This window comes from Lutra lutra, chromosome 7 (genome assembly GCF_902655055.1).
Source record: "Lutra lutra chromosome 7, mLutLut1.2, whole genome shotgun sequence".
Classification (NCBI taxonomy): Eukaryota; Metazoa; Chordata; class Mammalia; order Carnivora; family Mustelidae; genus Lutra; species Lutra lutra.
The window spans coordinates 68,887,465-68,906,303 of NC_062284.1; the positions used below are offsets into that span (position 1 = coordinate 68,887,465).

An 18,839-nucleotide genomic window follows, 5' to 3' on the forward strand; every position below is an offset into this window, starting at 1 on the left:
CAAATAATCCTAAAATTTATATGGAACCAGAAAAGACCTCGAATAGCCAAAGCAATATTGAAAAAGAAAGCCAAAGTGGGTGGCATCACAATTCCGGACTTCAAGCTCTATTACAAAGCTGTCATCATCAAGACAGCATGGTACTGGCACAAAAACAGACACATAGATCAATGGAACAGAATACAGAGCCCAGAAATCGACCCTCAACTCTATGGTCAACTAATCTTCGACAAAGCAGGAAAGAATGTCCAATGGAAAAAAGACAGCCTCTTCAACAAATGGTGTTGGGAAAATTGGACAGCCACATGCAGAAAAATGAAATTGGATCATTTCCTTACACCACACACGAAAAGAGACTCAAAATGGATGAAGGATCTCAATGTGAGAAAGGAATCCATCAAAATCCTTGAGGAGAACACAGGCAGCAACCTCTTCGACCTCAGCCGCAGCAACATCTTCCTAGGAACATCACCAAAGGCAAGGATGCAAGGGCAAAAATGAACTATTGGGATTTCATCAAGATCAAAAGCTTTTGCACAGCAAAGGAAACAGTGAACAAAACCAAAAGACAACTGACAGAATGGGAGAAGATATTTGCAAATGACATATCAGATAAAGGGCTAGTGTCCAAAATCTATAAAGAACTTAGCAAACTCAACACCCAAAGAACAAATAATCCAATCAAGAAATGGGCAGAGGACATGAACAGACATTTCTGCAAAGAAGACATCCAGATGGCCAACAGACACATGAAAAAGTGCTCCATATCACTCGGGTTTCAGGGAAATACAAATCAAAACCACCATGAGATATCACCTCACACCAGTCAGAATGGCTAAAATGAACAAGTCAGGAAATGACAGATGCTGGCGAGGATGCGGAGAAAGGAGAACCCTCCTACACTGTTGGTGGGAATGCAAGCTGGTGCAACCACTCTGGAAAACAGCATGGAGGTTCCTCAAAATGTTGAAAATAGAACTACCCTATGACCCAGCAATTGCACTGCTGGGTATTTACCCTAAAGATACAAACGTAGTGATCCGAAGGGGCACGTGCACCCGAATGTTTATAGCAGCAATGTCTACAATAGCCAAACTATGGAAAGAACCTAGATGTCCATCTACAGACGAATGGATAAAGAAGATGTGGTATATATACACAATGGAATACTATGCAGCCATCAAAAGAAATGAAATCTTGCCATTTGCGACGACGTGGATGGAACTAGAGGGTATCATGCTTATTGAAATAAGTCAATTGGAGAAAGACAACTATCATATGATCTCCCTGATATGAGGGAGAGGAGATGCAACATAGGGGGTTAAGGGGGTAGGAGAAGAGTAAATGAAACAAGATGGGATTCGGAGGGAGACAAAACATAAGTGACTCTTAATCTCACAAAACAAACTGAGGGTTGATGGGGGGAGGGGGTTGGGAGAGGGGGGATGGGGTTATGGATATTGGGGAGGGTATGTGCTATGGTGAGTGCTGTGAAGTGTGTAAACCTGGCAATTCGCAGACCTGTACCCCTGGGGATAAAAATATATGTTTATAGATTAAAAAAAAAAAATAAAAAAAATATGTGTAGGAAAAATATAAAAAAAAATCTAATGAACTGTTTCTACGTCAGCACCACTTTGCAGATGAAGAAACTGAGGCTTAGAGCAGTTACAGGGCTGTCCATAAAAGCTGTTTTGTAGAGTCATGTGTTCTCCCAAATGGTATGTTTCCTGGGAAATGAGCCAGAAACAAGGAATATCTAGACTGCTTCTTGATTAGACAGGATCACTGACCCTCCTACAATATTTCTTGGTCAAAAAAAAAAAAAAAAAAAAAAAAAAAAAACTTTCTAAACCACAGGACAGTGAAAGATGCACATAAATTCAGTCAGCTAGAGCAGTCACTTTCCATACCTTCAGTCTAGGGAGAGCATCATCAGCCTTGTCTAGGGAACTTCATTTCCCATCTAGACCTCAGAAACACAGGCAATAGCTAGGCAGGATTTCAGCCTCAGTGCGCCTCCAAAGCCAATCTGCCTGGTGGTAACATAAACCTTGCTTTGTTTTCTTATCTATCCTCAGAATTTTGTTTCATGTTCCAGCTTCTGCAAGACTGTTCTAGAACTAGTAAATCGTCTATGAATAGTAATTTATCTACAAAGAACTAATTTTAGACAATTACCAGGGGGACAAATTAAATTTCCCTCTGAGATTAATTTAATCACACTAATTTTTTTTTCTCCAGGGCATTTAGATGCATACAACATATAAAGGGCTCTAACTAGGTCCAAATAAAATGTTAATTTTTCTTTTGTGACATCTGAAAAGAGCAAAAATGCTCTTAAAATTACACAGGTTGACAGAGAGGGAGAGACCTAGTATACACCATCTCCAGAGAGCTAAGACACAAAACAAAAGGAAGCCATACAAAAGAGAAAAAAAAGAAATCAAAGGTTGTATTTCAGTGGGACTTTCATAGTCCCATAATGATTTGTTTGCTGATTTCTGCTTTACCAAAACTCTTCTGTGCCTCTTCCCTGTAGATCTGCCATCTGCAGGGAAGCAGGTCCTCAGCTTTGGCCTACTTGCCTATCTCGTGCTACAGCTTTAGAGGCCCTGGACAACCAGATCGGACATTTCTTTGAGTTGATATGGAGCTGGCTTTCTTGGGCCCATTTCCTGAACCACGAGTCTTTGAACAACATAGGGCATATGAGTTGCTTTGTTTACTAGGACTAAAAATTAGACCACGTTCACACTGCTATGCCATCTGGGAACAAGGCCAAATTTCAGGCAAGACCTCAGCATTTATGACAATAGAAAAGGCATAATGGAAAAGTCCAGTTAATGAGGAGACACCCATAATGAATTTCCCCGAAGGGCCAAGGGGTTATAATAACATACTACAAATAGTCTAATCCTTCCTAGAACTCTATTTCTTATAATAGGGTGCTACACAAATAACATCATGCAATTTTCTCCTGAACCCGTGGGAATCAAGTGAGAAGTGTGTGTATCTCTGAATTCCCACCTCCAGCAGGATGCAGGAGAAATTAGGACCCATGGCCAACTTATGGAGATGCCCTCCTACAACATTTCTACCTTGTCTTGGTCTCCAGCCCATTCTCATCCAGAGTGGGGCAATAAATCTAAATTTAGACAAACCCACATCACCTGACTTTGTGATTTTTTGTATTTTGAATACTTTTTACTTGAGAGTAGAGTTGTTGAAAGGGAGGATAAAGGACCAGTTAGGACACAAGGAAAAGAAAATTCTTTACATGGACTGGGAGAAGAGCGAGGCTTTGAAGTATGTTCTGTAACTTAAAACACAACAGCAACAATAATACTTGATAAATAAATTGAAGTGCCAATCTCTTATTTTTTGTGATCACATCATCTACAAAGAGTTTAATGAATTTCCAGAAAATTTGGCAGTTTTTGCTTAAGATGGTCTGAGTTAGACAAAAACTGAATTTGCTTCAGGGAACTGGAAATGGGGCTCCCTGGTGACGTACGTAAAAACAGACAGTTGTCTTGTAGGAGCTGACGGAGGTTCGGTAAGAAGCTCATGTGAGTGCTGAATAGAGTCAGAGCTTTCATGATACGGAGAGAGAAAATGCACAGTGGGTTCAAATGGGAGTTTCTGATCAAAACTCACTAAGACGTGTTCTAAGTCACTGAACTGATTTGCAACTGAGCTGCTCACAGAACAATTCTAAGTACTCCAGGAGGGGTTCCAGTGGGGATTTGTTTATTTAATAGTTTGTGATTCACCCAAGCATTACCAGGAGGCCAGCTAGGAGTAACAGTGAGTACAAAGAGCAGACCAGATCCTTTCCCCTGTTTTCTGAATGAACAAAGAAATGAATGAATGAATGCATGCATGCATGGAGAAAGGAAGGGCAGGCTCTTAGTTACATCATCCACACCTTCTCCACCATCTCATTCTACTTCCTTCACATTCCTCTTTCCCAGTGCCTTCCTCTTATACATTCCTCCTCCTGATTGACTCCATCTGGGGGAAGGGTTCAAAACATTCATCCAGACTCCTATGCAAGTGTGTTGGTTTGGGGGGGGGGGGGACCAAAGAGGTTGGTGAGTTTGGCAGAATAGAATTGGGAGGCATTTCATGGGAATCGAAGCCTGTGCTCTGCAACCCTGTGGTGATATAAATAAGAAAGATGTGAAGGGGATGGAGGATGGGAAACTGAGGGGTCTGACTATGGCACATGGCCTGTGGATTTTGTGAGAAACTGGTTTTCCCAAATGGTTATTTTACTTCTAATAATGAAGGAAAGGGTGTCAAGTCCATTTTAGATATTCTCTTTCCACAATAGTCCTTTCCAGGGAAACAATTTGCCTATATCCTCAGTAAAGAAAGTGACACTCAGAAAGGCTAAAACCACTTGAAAAGGCCAAGCCAGTTATGGGGCACAGCACCCCCTCCCTGGGCTCCTAGAAAATATTCTGATTTCAAACCTGAAGAAGGGCCCACTGGACTCTGAGCTCCTTGAAGAAAAATACTGCCAAGTCTTGTTCACCCTTATGGACCTCACCACCGTCCCAGGCACACAGCAATTCCACAATAATTGTTGCTCTTTATAATTTTTAAAAATACTTTTAATTTTTCTTAATAATTGTGGTTAAATAAATGCATGTATAAATGAATAAAAACAGAGTCAACTATAGCAGTGATTCAGAGAAGCCCTCTACCAAAAATATGTACATACCTATTATATGACTATATATTATAGGTCAACTCTTTGGGTCAAACACATTCTATGGTCATTTTCTCCCATTTTGACTCCATACCCAAAGAAGGATACATTAATTTCTAACCCTTCAGTGTGAAAAAGATTTTCTTCCTAATAGGAAAGATCTTGGAAACAACAAGTTTTCAGGCAACTAGGTGGAGCTGGAAAGTAAGATATGGGGAGGGAAACTGGAGAGTAGAAGGTATGGCATATTCCAACCCTAAACAGCTTCACCTAAAAATACTTTACTTACGATTGCATATATTTCAGGTAGAAACTAATCACAGCCTAGATCACCAACATTGTATACCATCCACATGGTGAACTTAAACCTGATTTTGCATTTGTGAATAAGCCCCACTGTTTCTCTGAAAATGCTATTGAAATATGCCAGGTTTCTGTTGCAAAAATCACATGTTTTCAACATGTGCCCTCTTACTCATGACAGAGACAACTATTTTGACAGAGGCCATTATAAAGGAGAAGGAGGCAAAGGAGAAGGAGGCAAAGAACAAGATATGGAGAAGGATGAAAAGAAGGAAGGGAGTTAAGAAGGCAGACATGCCCAGAATGGCTAAAATTAACAAGTCAGGAAATGACAGTAGGCAAGGATGTGGAGAAAGGGGAACCCTCCTACACTTTTGGTAGGAATGCGAGCTGATGTAGCCACTCTGGAAAACAGAATGGAGGTTCCTCAAAAAGTTGAAAATAGAGCTACCCTATGACCCAGCAATCGCACTACTGGGTATTTACCCTAAAGATACAAATATAGTGATCTGAAGGGGCACGTGCACCCGAATGTTTATAGCAGCAATGTCCACAATAGCCATACTATGGAAAGAATCTAGATGTCAATCAACAGATGAATGGATAAAGAAGATGTGGTATATATATGCAATGGAATACTATGCAACCATCAAAAGAAATGAAATCTTGCCATCTGCAACGACGTGGATGGAACTAGAGGGTATTATGCTGAGTGAAATAAGTCAATCAGAGAAAGAAAATTATACGATCTCTCTGATATGAGGAATTTGAGAGGCAGGATGGAGGGCTTGGGGAATAGGAAAGGAAAAAAATGAAACAATATGGGATCAGGAGGAAAACAAACCATAAGAGACTCTTAATCTCACAAAACAAACTGAGGGTTGCTGGGGGGAGGAGAAGTATGGAGAGTGTGCTTGGGTGATAGACATTGGGGAGGGTATGTGCTATGGTGAGTGCTGTTAAATGTGTAAGCCTGACAATTCACAGATCTGTACCCCTGGGGCAAATAATACATTATATTTAATATAATTAATTAAAATAATTAATAAAAATTTTAATTAAAATAATAAAAATGTTTAAAAGGCAGACATGTCCTAAAGAAAGGAATTACATGTAGAAGATGACAAATCAAACTTCCAAGCTTAAAATTCATAGATTAAGAAGATGCTCCTTGCAAGCTACCCCTAGTTTCAGATAGCTTCAAGAGCTTCTTGAAGACATTTTCCAAAAAAAATCTAAGTCATAGTCCCAAAAAAGAAACAACAATCTAGTTAATAGTACTTAGTGAATGCCTATGGTCCCAAGAAATAGTTGAGTATTAGGAAAAAGTGAGGGCTTGGATTCCTCAATCTGCATGGTGACTCAACATTTTACCAGCTAAGTAACCTTAGAAAATTATCTCCTAGTCCCTGTAATCTTCAGTGTCCCCATCCATAAAATGTGGGTAATAATATCCACCATGCATGTGTGCATGTGAAGATTAACTGAGAACACATTTAAAGCATTAGCATTATGCCTGATAATTAAACACTTTTTTTTTCCCTCTTCACCTCTTTGTTTTTGTTACAATCTTCAAAATCTTCATCTAACTAAAATGAGAACAGAGGATTGGTCTATTGCTTCTGAAACCCAAATGTGTATATGAATCCTTTGGGGGTTTTGTTAAAATGCAGGTTCTGACTCAATATTTGGAGAAGGAGGACTGAGATTCTGCATGTCTAATAAGCTCCTGGTGAAGCCAGGGATGCTGGTCTGATATCTGTGAACCACACTTCAAGAAGCAAAGTATTAAATAACCTCTGAGAGTATTGATAAGCACAAATTTCTGTTATATAAGCAAGGCTGCATGTATTTTTCAAAAGGCTATGTAAATAATTAGATTACAAATCCAAAAACTCCCATTCGTGCACTATAGATTATGAACTTTCAAAGAACACTTGATTTCACCAATAGACCATGGAGCTGAGTCATCACAAATAAATGCCTTGCACCTAGAAGACTTAGACTATAAAGACAAAATGTCCTTTTGGCTCAGCTGAAGATATTCTTCCAGACTTCTCCTTTAATCCTTCAAGAAAAATACACTGAATGAAAAGAAAAATCATTGGAAAAAATGGAAAAAATTTTCACACATTTTCAATTTAAGCTCTTGCAAATAGATCAGACCAAGCATTAGGTTGGAAAACACAGGACTATGGAATAAATTCCACAGGTGTGTGAAAACAAGGGGAACATGGCAGGGTGAGGAGAAGAAATGGGAGTGCAAGAAACCCTTTTATTAAAATGCTGAAGTGTAAAATGAAAAATACTGATCATTTGCACAGGCAAGAGCATATAGGCCCTATATGGCTTCAAGAATTTATTTGTAATTATTTGTTCATAAAACAAATTCAGAATTATTCCTGATGTTAAAATATTTGAAGTATTGGTTTTCAGAAATTATATATATGTATATATTCACATTTGAATTAAACAAAAAAAATTTCAACTACCTTTCAGACTCAAAAAACTTAATTCCAGTATGTCCCAGGAGTACTTTTGAATGAGCTCATCATTTTCTTCATTCAGTTTAGGTTGAGATGGGCTAAAAGGTGACTGACATTTGACTTTTGGCCCAATGGTTCCCCAAATTCAGACAGACCATTTTTATATAAATGCAACATAGTATTTTAACATTCTTTCATAATTTTTAAAAGACATTACCAGTACAACTTTAAGAAAATAATCCATCTGTTCTTAGAAAATTATCTTCCTTACCCATATATAGTGAAATGCTAATTATAAGTCTAATACTATTCATTTTCATACTTAATATTGCAATGTCTTAAACTGCTATTTCATCCATGTATATAAAATACTCTCAAAATCCAAGGAGACAGCAAACTCTTGAAGGGCTAAGAGTTGTTTTATACTTCAAGTCTCAAAAGTATTTAACAAAGTGACAAACACTCAGTAATTACTCAATAAAAGGCTGAAAACCCAACTGGAAAAAAATTCAAAATGCATGAGGGGAAAAAGCAACTCCATTTACCAAAACAAAACATGAGCTAATATAATTGTTAGTAATTCACAAAACAAACCAGTAATTTCCAGTACAAAACCTAGAGAACCACTTTTACCAAAATAAGATTGGCACTAGCATACATGCATATTTTTCACATTTTTAGCACAACATCTTCATGCAGTTTATGAACTTTACCATATCAGAGAGCAAGGGAGAAGAAAAGAAAGTCAAACCTTTCTTTAACTTATTTTCTCACCTAGAAAAGTCTGAACAATGTTGTCTCTGCAAAACATTATAAAGAAGTTCAGCCCATTTGTGCTTCTAACCTCAAAAATGTCTTGCGTAGAACAATGGCATTTTTGTGGCATTTGGGCTACAAGAGTATTTAAAATATCGCAACATGGAACTAAGTGGTTTGCAAGAATCATAGAAATAGGACTTGGAAAGCAATCTAAAGTTCAACTATTTATTCCGCCCTTCTGTTTCCATATAGAAACCACCTAGCCAGCACTGTAACAACTTTTTAAAAAAATATTTCTTCTTATTAAGATAAAAATCAATAATATACTTAAAAATTAGGTTGGTAGCAAGGTTGGTTAACTATAAAGATTGGAAACTAGGTAAGCCAGAAATTCATAATGATTAATGGCCCAATGGCAACTCTAAGGAGGTATCTAGTGATAAGTTGTCCCCACTGTGTTGTATTCAATATTTTTATTACTAACTTAGAACAGTGATTCTCAATCCTGTTTGCTCATTGGAATCATCCAGAAAGCTTAAAAAATATACCAGAGGTTGGACTCCACTTCCAGAGCTTTTGATTTAACTGGCCCATTGGATTAGGTATCAGTGAAGATACAGAAGACATGCTGGAAGTCTTCATAGGACACAATAATGAAAGGGATATTTAATGACAGAGGAAGTGGTATCTGTTGTGTGCCAAGTTCTATGACAAGCAAGATAAAGAGATAAATGTGAGATAGTCTTTGTCCTTAATGATGAAAATGAGATTAATAAGAAATTAAGAGGTGCCAGCCATCACCAAAAAGCTAGTACAATCTTAGACTACTGTAATAATTCTTCTACTTCTAGCTGTTCAAACAACTTCTAGAATATGTTGTTTGACTCCAGAACAACCCACTTTACAGAGTTGGTTATAGAAAAGCTGAAGCTCTTTGGGGGGAGAAAGAGGGGTAGGAATTGCAGGTGACTATACTGGAGATAAGTCTAATCAATGAAACCAAGTTTGGTATTTTAAATACACTATCAGAAGGTTTATCATGTGTATCAGGAGACACGTTTGCTTGGCTTTAGCGTCAGAAGGAAAGCTAAACCAATAGATAATAGAGCAAGAGAAAATCGATTTGGCTCAACTGAAGGAAAAACTGCCTAATAATTAAAACTATCCAAAGACAGAGCCCCAGAGAAGTTCCAAATTCAGTCAATAAATACAAAGGTTGAAAATGGGTTATAGATAGAGTGACAGTCCCAGTTTAGGCCCATTGTCTTGGCAAAGTAACTAAAGTATCCCCTTTCATTCTCAAAAGTAATCTGGTTTAGAAGACAAATTATCTATTCTCCGTAGTTTGGGAGCATCATCAGAATAATTAAAAACTGAGCCAGATGGGACCCCACACTTCTCACCCTTTCCCACCAAAGAGAGTTGGTGAGTTGCCCTCTTATAAGGGATATAAACAAAGATTGGGTATGCAGTCAGTAAGAATTCTGTAGAGAGAACAGGATGGAAAAGCTTGAAAGAATAATTGCACACCGAAATTCTATAATGAACTTAAGCTAACTTACTTGCAGTACCAGAGAAGCCAGTCGGGTTTTTCCATTTGTATAAGGCAACTCTTTTTCCCTGCATTTTTTCAACCACTGGTGTGGAATGATGTCAGCATCTGGAACCTATCCAAAAGGCACCTGGATACCCACAGCCATGACGTGACCTTATTTCACAGCAAGCTTCACAATCAAGGAGCATGAATGAAACCCAGAACAATTAGGGCTGCTAGAGAAGTCAAGGCACAGTACCAGGAGATATTTATATCTCTGATCTAGATACAGGAATCTGATTGCTGTCCTGTGCTTTATTCCTCCAAGAACAGGCTCTCTAGTCAAGCAAGAACATTTTTACAAAGATGTATACACAGAGTTACAACTACAAACTTAACTACATGCACATATTCATGCAACACACATACATTTATACCCGTACACGTAGAGCTCCTAACCAACTCCTAAGATCAATTTTAAAATATCTTCCAATATGATCTTCATGCCTAAATAGCTTACCTTTATGAGAAACTGCAGAAATAGCCACATACAAAATACAATAATCTGACCACTGGTTTCATAATTGTAGACATGAATTTGAGACATTTTTAACACAAATGATTTGATTAATTTTCCAACTACAAAATGTAAAGTATGGTAATTGCCATCTTTTCATAATATGATTCACAGAACCACATTATTTGGTCCAGTAAAGAAAACTACAAAACAAGATAAAAACCACTTTGAAACCGTTGGGGTTGGTGGTTTTTCTGTTAACTTCTCAACTGTTACTGAACTTGCCCAATTTTATCCACATGATTGATTTATGGATAACTTTCATAAACCTTTTGCCAACAAAGGAAACTGCATTTGTGGTGCTCACTCCACACAGGAAGTTATTTCTCTTCCTGCGTCTTTTCATTTCTTGGTCTTGGTTTAAATTTATATCACTGTGTCCTCGCAATAATGAGCTCTAAGATTCTACTGCCAAAATTAGCTTATTTTAATTCTTCTAATTCCAATTATATATTGCTTGGAAACTTTTCAATTTCACATCATTGCAACGAAGAAAGTAAAATTTTTAAAAATCTGTTTTTACTTGAAATTTACTTCACAAACAGATGAAACAGAAAAGTTTATGAGCACACGGAAATTATTTCAAGCCAGGAACAGGTAAATAACAAGCAAACATTTCAAAGTTTAACTGGAGTTTAACTGGATAGAGTTTAGAGTTTAACTGGATTCTTTAATTACTTTAATGCACCTTTTTAGAACATTTAGAAATCGGAATTCAGATGCTAAAACAAAAGATTAAAACAGACCAACCAAATTAAAGAAATAAGGAATCAGACAACTGCTTAGCCAAATAACACTATGTAAATAAATCAGATGTCAAAGAGATAAAATATTTATACTTTTTAAACTCTTAAATCCAAAAAGAAAATGAAGTCCAAAAATTACCTTTTCTCCTACAAGTAGATTATTCATAAAGGAAAAAGTTCGGTCACATAGAACATGTAATAATTTACAAAGATATTAACAGCACACAGAACAGAAGACATTTTCAATGTCTGCTAAAAATAGAAAGAAAAAAAAAACTACTGTTGCTATGGGAAAACCCCAATACAAAGCATAGCAACCAACAACCAGAAACCCATAACAAATGCAAGTTACTAGTACTTTCCACAACTAATTCCAACTTGTCACACTGCTTGTCATCATCTGTACTCTCCAGTTGGTGCCTAAATTGCTCTGGTAATCAGGCCTGCTGGTGAGAATCTAGGGCACTTCGACACTGCAACTATGCTGCTCAGGAAGAAAAGAAAGAGAAACCCAAATTTCCCGTCAGGCTGGGGATTAAAGCAGGACTCAGGTGCCCCACATGTTGATATCCCAAGTTTCCCCCTCAAAAAAATACTTAAGAGTTTTACCTTCCAATGGATTTGGATAGCCAAAATATGTGAGAAGAATTCACTCAAAAATGTACTTAATTTCAGCGAGTCTGAAATCTTCTATACTACTTTTCTCCTTTTTATTGCAAATTATTAATTGAGTGGACTATACCTCCACGCCCTTATCTTTTGCATATTTTTTTCTGCCCTTTGACTTCCAAATCTCAACTTAAAAAAAAAATTATACAACTATTTTCTTTAGGTCCTCTAATCACTCCCTTCTTGATAAAGATGTTTTTCTTGGGGTGCCTGAGTGGCTCAGTGGGTTAAAGCCTCTGCCTTCAGCTCAGGTCATAATCTCAGGGTCCTGGGATCGAGACCCACATCGGGCTCTCTGCTCAGCAGGGAGCCTTCTTCCCTCTCTCTCTCTGCCTGTCCCTCTGCCTACTTGTGATCTCTGTCTGTCAAATAAATAAAATCTTAAAAAAAAAGATGTTTTTCTTACCATAAGGAAGTCCCTCAAAAAAACAAAAATAAAAAAGAAATACCATATGGTCCAGTAATTCCAGTATTAGATATTTACCCAAAAAAAAAGAAAATACTATTCAAAAAGATATATGCATCTCTATGTTAATTGCAGCATTATTTAAAATAACCAAAGTGTGGAAGCAGTCAAATTTTCATGCACAAATAGAGAAGGAGGATGTGATATATATATACATACATACATATAGATATATACAATTGAGTATCATGCAGCCGTAAAAAGAATCTTTCCATTTGCAACAACATGGAGGGATCTAGAAGGTATGACATTAAATGAAATAAATCAGACTGAGAGAGACAAATACTATATGACTGCACTCACATATGGAATCTAAAAAAAAAAAAAAAAAAAAAAACAAATGAAATAAACCAAAAGCAGAATGAGACCTATAGAGAGCAAAGTGATGGCTGTGGGGGACGTGGGGGAAGGATGGGCAAAATGGGTGAAGGGAAGTGGGAGGTACAGGCTCCCAGTTGTGTAATGAATAAGTCATGGGAGAAAAAGGTAAAGGCACAGGAAATATAGTAAATGGTATTTTTAATAGCACTGTACAGTGACAGATGGTAGCTACACTTGTAGTGAGCATAGAGCTTTGTCCACTCACTATGTTGTACACCTGAAACTAATGTAACATTGTGTGGCAACTATATTCAAGTTTAAAGACCTTTAAAAAAATAAAATAAAGGTGTTTTTCCTTAGTTCTTAACCTCATGAGCATCTAGCATTAGATATGGTTATCCACCCCCAATTTCCTGAGAGACTCCTTTCTTCTGGCTTTCATCTCATTGTCCTCCCTTTGTTCTCAATCTCTGCTGCTCCCTGCTCCTTCTTGGGTTCCCCCCGTCCCTAAGTAAATGTGGGTTTCTATCCCCATAACACACAGGTCAGCCATCACTCCTCAACAAATTCTACTTTTTTCCTAGCTTTAAGCATCTTCCTCTAACTGATATCCCTGTTCTACAGCCGTAAGCCCACCCAGTTATATTCTGTATTACCTGGGCATCCCCTTTTGGATATCTAGTCTATTTTATCTGGAAGACAAACAAAATTCTTTTTTCACTTTGTGACTCCTCAACTCCTGAGAGCTATTACCTCATACTCAAATTTTTTTGAATAATCTCACCTACCTGAAGAATAATTTCCTATGACACACCCCTCACCCCTAATTAGGTCCAACTATGGGACTTTGCTCATTTCTCCCTTTTCTAATGTTGACATACAAACAAACAAGGCTCACATCAATTCCCATTTTTTCTGGCAAGACTTCCTTAAACACTTTCCTTAACATTTACAAGCCACATCACACCATTAGGACTTAGCATTACTTTTCCTTGTTACCTATTACCAAGTTTGCTCTTATGGGCTAGTCTTCTGTCCTTGAGTAGATCATATACGCTCAGGTAGAGAGCAGAACCTATACCCCCTGTCCTGGTAATCCCAGTAGCATTAAATGCATTGGCATTCTAAGCATTTAAGGCCTTCTGGCAGGTACTTTGGGACCCACTAAAAATAGCCTGCTCATCTCAATTTCCTCATTTTTTTTAATTGAAGTATAGTTGACACAAAATGTTACATTAGTTTCAGATGTACAAAACAGTGATTTGACAACTCTATAGGTTACACTATGCTTACCACAAGTGTAGTTCCCATCTGTCATCATACAATATAACTCCATTGACCAAATTCCCTATGTAGTACCTTTTATCTCTGTGACTTACTCATTCCATACCAGTTTCCTTGTCTATGTTAATGCCTTTGAGCTTTATATTCTTCTTGTACACAGCCTCAAATCTTCTTTGGAAATTAAGTCAGTCAACAAACATGCATGTTTCTGGCTTAGAGCAGGCACATTGTGAGTATATTGAATTTTGAAAGTCATTTTTATTTCTATAAAAACAAATAGGGGCACCTGTGTGGCTTAGTCATTTAAGCATCTGACTCTTAGTTTCAGCTCAGGTCATGATCTCGAGTGTCATGGGATCAAGCCTCCATCAGGCTCCATGCTTAGAGGAGAGTCTGCTTGAGATTCTCTTTTTCCCTCCCCATCTGCCCCACCTCACTGTCCCGCACATGAGTGCACATATACCTTCTCTCTCTCCCTCTCAAATAAATAAATAAATCTTGGGGTGGGGGTGGGGAATGGACAGTGAACCTTCAGTTTCACTCTTACATACAGGAACACAAGGTTTTACTGTTATACCAGCCTGGCCTCAGAAACACAGACACACCACTCTAATATGGCCCTAAAGAGGTCCTTGTAACCTCACAAGCTCACATACCCAGAAGAATGGTGGGCCATATTTTTCTACTCCACTCTTAATCACCTAAGAGAAAAAAGAAGTGGAAACATATAAAACCCTGTATAAATGCGTGGGAGGAAAAAAGTTTGTTTTGAAGGGAGTCTTGGTCATGTCATTGTAGCACTAACAGCTGAGAGTCAGAGCCAAGATGTCACACTAATGAACACTCTTTGGAAAATCCAAATCATCATTGTTCTAGCAAGCACAAAAATCCAAGACCAACAGCAAATTCCCATCCAACAACCATGATATTGACAAGACATTTTAAGATTCTAGGAATAAGTCAGGGTATCAAAATTGCTATTTTTGGATGGAAGGCTTTCTTTATAAGCATGCAAAACTATTTGGTCACGTTTTCACCAACTTATCTAAGCCTGTGCAATTCTTAAATGGGATCAACAATTTAGTTCAAAAAAAAATCTTTTGGAACTTCTAATCTACATGTGTGCATAAAATACATACAGATATTAAGCATCCAGCTTGACTGAAGCTTCTGAGTTTGAGGCAGGATAACTTCCTCATGACTCAAATGAGTTCATCTGCCTTCTCAAATTCTGTTGAATTTGAGAACTGAATGAAGATGGTATGTGCCTGGGCTTTTTTAAAAAAAGGGAAAGAAGAACCAGTGTGAAAACCAATGTTTTCCAATGTCATTTCTTTATATTTAAACAAAATCAGAAAATAGCCATAATTAATCTAACACTTTTTCCTGACTTTTTTGACAACAACACATTTTAATACAACTACAACTGTTTTCACAGCTTCCACCATTCACTTTGAACTCCTTTTAATAGGGATAATGGGTCTGGTTGCTTGGCTCACTTTCACAATTTTTCTAACATTTTTAACATTAACATATTTTAATGCAACCACTGTTTTCATTACTAGCATTATTCATTCCTATTATTAGCCAGGAAAACTTTGAACTCCTTTCTAATGAGAATAATAATTCCAGCACTTGGCCGGCTCTCCCTACACTCTCCAGTCCTGCTTTACAGTACACGTCTGAGCAGTCCAAAATCCTGCTTGTAATTTTATGTTTTCTACCTTCCAGTTTTCACAATATCATGTCTAATTTACCAATTAATTTCACCTAGAATCATTAACCTTGCCTTTTGTTAATGTTCTAAACCTTTTATCTCTTAAAAGCACTTTGATCATTTTTTAAGCCTATGCTGTATCCTATAACATGCCTTGAAGCTTTAGGCTTTATTAATAAATTAAGATTCTCCAGGTATTGAAATACCTTCCTTCAGCCTTCAAACAGAAATGTTTGCTTGGCCAGGCTTAGGGCTTATGGAAATCACACCATTTATCTGAGCTTTGTGTAAATTTTTCTCCCAAGTTCTCATTTACAAATGCTAAGGGTAAGATTTAAGGTCATTCTCAGCCTCCCATTTGTAAAATTTTTTATCTGCTTTATTTGCCTTTGTCTCCAAAGTACAAATATTTTATAAGTAGATATGAGAGGGAAGGAGAAGAGATTTAGGAACTTTTGTTTGTTTTGTTGGTGTTGTTTGTTTTGGGGGATTGGTCAAAACAACAGCATGGCATCATGGGAAAAACATGCTTTGGAATCTGGCCAATCTGAATTAGAATTCCAGCTTCACCATCTATTAGTTCTGGAAAATGGAGACCCACTTCATTTTGCTTGGTTTTGTGGCCTGGTATGGAGCTGGGCAAACCAAACACCTGGTATGTAGCTGGACACATAGCTATAAGAATAGGAGCCACTATCTAATTATGTGACCTTACCAAGTCACTTGAGTAAGATCTCTGTGTCTCAATGTTTTTACACCCAGATAATACAAGTGCTCTGAGATAATATAAGTTCTCTTATTTATAGAATTGTGGTGAGGTTAAATAAGTTTAATATAGTAGAGTGCTTAGATCAATGCTTTTCATATGGTAAGTACTCCAGGTGTGTATTAGTTATTAGTACCACTATCTTTATCACTATTTCTGCTAGTCATGGATCTACCCATCAATATTCATGCCAAGAGCGTCAGGTCAATTTCCTAACCTTGTCAAATGCTTTGTACAGAGTAGGTAATCGATAAATACCTCCTTGAATAATTCTCATTTCCACATGGCTTACTTGACAGGGCTGGGAGGGGGTCTCTATAAGCACAATCATTTACATACACTGTTAGTCTTGTTTCTCTAACCCTTGCACCATCAGCAACTTCAACACCTTCAGTATCACAGAACTGCTAATTTTTCGGCATGATATTTACTGCAAAAACAGCTTCTACTACTTTAGCCAATTTTTCGGGATCTTCCTAACGTTGCTATCACCACTATCTTATTCTACCTGGTGCTTCATAGGGAATCAATAATTTATTGTGACTACTTGCCCACCACCATGTTAGTTTTAAGAGAAAAATCCATATAAAATGTTTAGCACAGGGCCTGGTGCACAGCAGGAGATATGTATATATGCATGTATATTTGCTAGTCTTGCTATTATCAAATATTTTATATAATCTTTAATAAATGGTCCTATGAGGAAATACCCTATTTCACAGATGAAATAACTGATAATTAGAAGCAAATTGAGTTCACAAGTTAGCAAATGAGAAAGGATTCAAACTATGGTCTATTTTATCCTAAAACACTCTTTCTATGACTTCACCAGTTGTCCTTGTATCTTTTTCGTAAAAAATTTCAGTTTATTCCCACTCCTTTTTAATGTTAAAGTGAGAATATTGCTTTTTCAATTATTAGCATTCCAAGTTTTATTGAGGTCTCTTCAAATCTACTTCCATTTGGTATAATATCCTTTAAAGCTGGGCAAGGTTAAAAAAAAGGCACTAGGCTTCCACCTTTCTTACAAACATATTCCATATAGCAAGTGGTTTAAAAGCCTTAAAACCAGACATAGTCCCATCTCTACACAGAAAGCTCATAGGGTCATTGTGTGTTACTCTACTTTAATCCTTACAACAACTCTATAGTACTTGTATCGCCCCCAACTTGTAGCCAAATGGACTAGGCCTGAGAATGGCCCCACAGTTCACCATATGGTCAGCCATCCAGTTGGGAGTTCCCAAATCAAGACAATATCAGCTTTGTCTACTGGGGACCCATGCCCATTTATGGAGGCCTTCCTCATCCTTGAGCCATAGCAGTAATTAATAGACCAAGGACACCTGGGCCCCTCTCTGCTCTGCAGCCTCCCTTTCTCAACTCTTGTCCTTCTTGGTTTTGCCAGCTCATAATGCACTTTGTCCTTTCCTTGAAAGGTTGTTTCTTAGAGACCAAACTGCTTCTTTGATCTGCTACAGCCCTAACATATTGTTCTATCATTTTATTGTTAGGAAGCTCAAGAGAAAACACAGCTGCTGCCACAAATCTGTGTGCTTTTGTTCAATATCATGCAAGCTCAAAAGAAAACCATCTCTGTATCATTCATGTTCTGAAACCATCATGGCCAACTGTTAACATCTATTTAATCTGAGTGGTAGGCACACAGGTGTCATTTCCTATTCTGCTCTGTAAGTTTGAAATATTTCATAAATTAGGTAAAAATAACTAAGAAAAATCTGTATGGTCTCACAAAGGCAAAGAAAGTATGGCTTTCCTTATAGAGTTACTACTCACAGAATGAAAATACTTGTTACACACTAGAAAACAAGTAAACACAGCCATATACTTAAATGCATAATTACCCCATAGCAGATTGCTTATTACTGTTTTCCTCAAGGTCTTAAAATATACACATGTCTAGTCCTCTGATTTGGGGTTTGGTGGTCATGGCTTTCAAGAGTCATCCTCTACAGTTAAAGGACTAGCTATAGAAGGGATATAAAGGCATGGGGCCAATTCTGATGATGATGAGAGAAGCCAAATAACTAAAAGCCACACAAAGTGGCATTAATCACTATGAGGAATTTTAGCCTCATTCTTTAAGGCTAAGAAACATGTTCATTACCCTCCTGAGAAGGATTCCTTCTCTCAAGGGCAGACTTCTGTTAACCAAGCTTATAAGATTAACAAAGAAAATCAGAGTTCCAATATATTATTTTATAATGAGAAATCTGTCAAAGAGCCAGCATACTAATTCTTTGTCAGAAAACTTTCACTGATCAACAAATTATAACTAGATGATTAGCACAGTATGAAAAAGAGGAATTGTTAGCTACCTTTGTTGAATATTTAATAGTACCAAGCTATATAGCCCAATGCATCCATCTCCATATATGAGAAATACCTGCCAATAAGAACAAAATGCTAAAATTTATCCATTGGGCAAAACTTTGTCATCCTGCTAGTGCCTAAATGGATACTGCCTAAG

At 37.4% G+C, this 18,839-nt stretch overlaps 1 protein-coding gene across 10 annotated transcripts in view; it reads right to left on the bottom strand.

Annotated features, from left to right (window-relative positions):
* The window catches only part of ATP8B4 (ATPase phospholipid transporting 8B4 (putative)), a 290,737-nt gene that overhangs the window by 201,162 nt on the left and 70,736 nt on the right, over window positions 1-18,839 (bottom strand). The window lies entirely within an intron of this gene.